The 5,251-nt window shown below is 39.6% G+C and overlaps 1 protein-coding gene across 2 annotated transcripts in view; it reads left to right on the top strand.

Moving 5' to 3' along the window:
- LOC116688643 (fer-1-like protein 4) overlaps window positions 1–5,251 on the top strand; it is a 56,449-nt gene continuing 51,198 nt past the window's right edge. For both annotated transcript variants that reach the window (XM_032514809.1, XM_032514808.1), the window contains exon 1: window positions 1–169. The gene's annotated coding sequence lies outside the window, so the exon portion shown is untranslated. The remainder of the gene's footprint in view (window positions 170–5,251) is intronic.

Here is a 5,251-nt window from a genome sequence, read left to right as displayed (position 1 = left end):
TTTTCATAGAATGACCCGTATATTTATTAATATTAAAGGTCTATGGTTTCAACTCAAGATTTCAACGAGTGCAACGGCAAAACAAGAAGATTGGGAGGAAGAATATTGAGATGTGTTGTTGACCGCGTGCAGGACTCATTCTACAGCAGCTATCGTCTCTGACGAAAAAGTAAGTTAATATCAATCAAAATGATTTTGTTCATGGTCAAATGCTAAATTTTCGTTAAATTTATGTTTTACTGCATATATCAGTTACAAAAGTCCGTCGACTTGTTTGTGCATAACGTTTTTCTCAAAACGAAGTTAGCTAAAACCATGGCTAAAACCATCACTAACTAGTTAGCAAATGTGTGCGTGCCTGTGCGGTATTTCAATGTAGCTAGCTAACGTATCGTTAATGGCAGCCGGTAAAGAGAAGCTAGTCGGCCTCAATTTTCCCGAGCTCGGCCCCCCACCTCAGGGAGAATGAGTGTTAGTAAAGTGGTTGGGCTTACTTTGCAACATTTCCATTAGCGTTACATAAATGCTGTTGTAACTTTACTTTAACAAATAAAAAGGTTCGTTGAGTTGTTTGGGCATAACGTTTTAAATATATTGGTTTACTAGCTGAAACCACCACTAGCTAACTACTTGGTCCCGCTGCTTACGCGTGCACGTGTATTTCGGCGTGGTCTTTGAAACATTAGCATGTCAAAACTCCTTCTAGCAGGTTAATAGCAGTGAGAGCCTAACGTGTGTGTGTGTGTGTGTGTGTGTGTGTGTGTGTGTCCGCCAAATACGGGAAGGTGCTGCTGACATGAAAATGTATCGGGGCAAAACTAATGTTAGCACAGTTTATAACAATAATTGGAACTCTTTGTTTATCATGTCATTTTCCTAAATGCACACTCTCTACATGTGCACACTAAAGGAAGCCAAGATGGCGGCGATGTAGGTGGGTGTGCGTATTTTCGCTCCATCAGGTAACTCGGAGGGTTTAAGTTTAACTAACCGATGCAACTTACTATTTAATACTTGAAGGCAACACAGTCTAGCTAGTGACTAATCTTATATATTGAGCAAAGTCGGACTTGAATAGCCAAAAGGAAAAGCTTTTGTGTAAGAAAACTGAGGCTGATTTTATTTTACTTCAGGAAACACATTCTTGCAAATCAGATGCAAAATTTTGGAAGACTCAATGAGGTAATTTAGCAAATTTTTGCCATTGTAGGCCTACTAATCATTCAGCAGGGGTTTTAATTTTATTAAATTACAGTTAAAGATTTAGATAAGTATCTAGGCATATAGAAATTTAATTGCTAGACAACATCTACATTTTTGAAGACTAAAGAAGACAAAAAATATTTTTAACATCTGGGTTCAAAGGGATTTGACAATTTTAGGCACAGTTCTCCTCTCTAAAGCAGAGGGCCTATCTCGTTTTGTATTTCTATCTTTATCCTTATTTGTGAATGATTCAACAGCCACTAATGTAAATAAAATTTTTCTGGATTTTATCTGGAAAAATAAGTCACATTTTTTGTCACTTTTGTCTTTACTGTTTATTTCTGAATTTCGATTTGAAGCTGACAGCAAGGCTTGTACCATTGTAGGAACCATGTTGTATTATTCTTAGAGAAATATGTTTACCCATATAACAGTGTATATCAGTAGTTGACTTTGAAATGTAGCTGTAAAGGACTAATTTAGAGTTTTAATGTATGTTGCAGATCTAATGAAATAAGTCAGTGTTTCCAACACAGATATTTGTGGTGGTGCGCCACACAATCAACACCAGCTGCCACACATTGCATTTTGGTATTTTTTTCTTTTTTAACACTATTTAAAACACGCATTTGTTCAGCTGCATTTCCTTTGCCTGCCCTCCTCCGTCTGTCACTCTACACACACACACACATACGTACACATTCCCTCCCCTCCATGCACACAGCGTCTGTCTCCATGAAAACAGTGTTGCCAACGTAGTGACTTTGTTGCTAGACTTAGCAACTTTTCAGACCCCCTTTGCGACTTTTTTTCACAAAAGCGACTGGCGACACATCTTGTATTAGTATTGTCCAGCGAGCACGCATGTATTTCTCTACTGTGGTCGCCAAAACAGCCCCTACCCTCCACTCTCTCATGTGCGGAAGAACTGCGCACAGTGCGCATGCAGGTAGAAAGGGTAGAAGGGACAGAGTGCGGGGGCCGGTGTAGGTACAAGAGACAGCGGGACGCGACGAGAGAAAGACGCAGCTGAGCTGGCCTGGGCCTAGGCAAGCCAGCCTTCTTTGAGAATTCTTTATTGATCTTTTTCCTTCCCTTTGTAGAATTTCTTTTTTTACAAAAAAGATAGGTTACTACCTAAGTAATAATTATCCGGTAAAATAAATTCCTGTATTGAATTTGTGATTATTTGGCTAAAGATTTCTATTTATTTTTTAATCTACCTTGCTAATACAACCACTAAGCTTTATGCAAATGATTGCATAATTATGTCACAAATATGCAAATGAGCATATCCACACCCACACCCCTCGCGCCACACATTGCTTTCTAATCTGTGGAAACTCTGACCTGTAATGTTGAAATGTGTCCCCTTGGTGGCACCGGAGTTTTTTAGTTTTGAGAGGTAACTGGCGGAGGGGAATGGCACGCAGCTGTGTTTGGGCCTACAGGATTTTATTGACGCCCATTTCATGATGGAAGAAAGGACTATCGTATTGTTTTGCATTCCTTGATCAGCGCAGCAAGGTATGATATGTTTCATTCATAGTAATTCAGAGATTGTTTACACTAGGGCTCAGTGATGTGCGGTGATGTCAGTAAGTAAGTTAATGTCCAGCATCAGAATCTAAGTTATGCAACCATCTTTGTACTAATTATTGCACAAAGATGGTCATTTATGTTTGTCAGTTACAGTCAACAACAATGGAAACACACACTGCTCATTGCCACAAAAGCAAGTTTTTGCTTTGCAAGGAAGCAGGTCGCATTTTTCAGATCCTTCAACACCTCTCGGTTTTTCTTTACCTTTTCATTATGGTAGATTATATTCAGCCTCTTTTGCTCGTCAAGTGCAAGGTTGATCTCAGATTTATTGAAGGTTTTCAGCGTAACTTGACACTGGATGTGAGCTGACGACTTTTCATGCTTGGTTAAAGCTGCGGGCAGGTTCAGATTCCAGGACCCCGTTGAAGTACAGCTGCCGACATACCAGTCCATACCAGTCAGTTTGAAACAATGGGACAATTTTTTATCCCTTTTGCTGCAGTAGTCCCTCTAAGGCTGGCGTAGACCTCCATCTTGCTATTAGCTCATTTTTTTAATTACATTTTTTTAGTTTAAAGAAATTGCTCAATTCTGTGATATCGGCGGACACCTCTTATGTCATTTTGACTTTGAATTTCGCGGGGATTGTGCTTACAACGTAGCTGGTGTAATGACGTTAGCAACGCAAAGGTCCAGGAATATCTCGATTCTAATTGGTCCATGTTTTATAACACATTTATGTGCAAAGGCACAGCAGAGTTGTGCATTTTGCCGTACGTGTTGAAGAATACAGGATTGAAGTGCGTATGCCATTGTAACGTCTAAATAATTGGAATAACACACATAAATCACAAGAATAAACAGTAAGGGGTGGCAGTAGTAGTCTGTAGTGAGGTGGGTTGGGAACCGGAGGGTCACTGGTTCAAGTCCCCATATGGACCAAAAAGTACACAGTGTGGATTGGTGGCTGGAGAGATGCCACTTCACCTCCTGGGTACTGCCAGGTGCTCTTGAGCAAGGCACTGTACCCCCCCAGCCACTCAGGTGGTTCAGCTGGCAGCCCACTCCCTCTGACGTCTTTCCATCAGTGCATGTATAGGTCCTGAGGACGTGTGTGTATTTCAAGCCTGTGTGTGATTACTAACAAAGTGTGTATGCCGAGTGTAAATTGTATTTTCCCCACTGGGGATTAATGAACTAATTAAAATGTAATTAAAAATACAAATTTATTTAATAAACCTTTTTGTGCCTGAATTTTGACAGGGTAGGCAGTGCCTATCTGGCCTACCCTTACTGCACGTCATTGCTAGGGCTGCACGATTACGGCCAATATGATAATCCCAATTATTTTGATAAATTTTGAGATCACGATTAATATCACGATTATTTGTTGATTTTAACCAAAACTAATTTTATTGTCACATAATTATAACTCCTTTCACATCCACATTGTGCTACATTCCTGCTAATGTACATATATGTGCATTAGTGTAATGTGTGTAAAAACAAATGAAACATATCAAGACAGAACTATGCAGAAAAGACTAGTTTCCGGTTTTTGGAAAGGAACACTAGCCTGTCTAACAATTTTCTGGCTTGAGGGATGACCAAAGGCATGTCACCACATTCCCCACTGTGCCGAACACTCTCTCAGAGGGAGAACTTGTAGCCGGGATGCATAAGTACTTCTTCGCCAGTTTTGAGAGACGTGGGAAGAGTCTCTGCTGTTCCCACCACCAGTCAAGCGGGTCCTCCTCACGGTCTAGGTTACCTGATTGTAGGTTCGACTGTACTCAGAAGATATGGCTTGTTGATCTTGAGGGCTGAGCCTTTGTGTGGCTCCCTCTGCAGCCTTGAAGAAACTCCCCAAGTCTTTTTCTTTTTTGTAGGGGGTGCATCCACTGCAGTCTCACCACGGGGATCAGCTGAGCCCATGTCCTTGACGAGAGTACCAAATAAGATATGAATAATTAATAGGCTTTATAATATAAACATACTCAAGATTCATCTCCAGATGACACACCACTGGATTTCATATACTTTTAATCCACTTAAAATCATTAATTTATCATACATGGCAGCAGGTGCAGTCCTCGCCATTTCAGAAGTCAGTCTGGCATGAATTGGCAGTTATTTAAACATAATGGCCTTGTACCAGAGTTTAGACGTCTAGCTATATGAAAAGCTTAACAAAGCAAAGTTTTTAATAAATGTACATGAAGCAACTAATGTCAACATGGACAAAATCATGAATGTACTAATTTGCTTTATTTTATGATGACCTGGGCAAAGTAACAACACAACATCTAGAAAGTTTTGTTTTCACAATGATTTAATGTAGGATTATGATATTATTGCTATATGAAAATACACATTGAATTTAATATATGGTTGGAAGAAGTACAAATGTGTCCACAACTTTACTTCATAAAACACACAATAACTTATAGTATTGTGTAATGTAAGAAGGACTTTAACTGTTTTGCCAGTCAAATTAACT

This window comes from Etheostoma spectabile, chromosome 4 (assembly GCF_008692095.1).
Source record: "Etheostoma spectabile isolate EspeVRDwgs_2016 chromosome 4, UIUC_Espe_1.0, whole genome shotgun sequence".
Lineage (NCBI taxonomy): Eukaryota > Metazoa > Chordata > Actinopteri > Perciformes > Percidae > Etheostoma > Etheostoma spectabile.
This window is presented reverse-complemented; position numbering and strand designations above follow the sequence as displayed.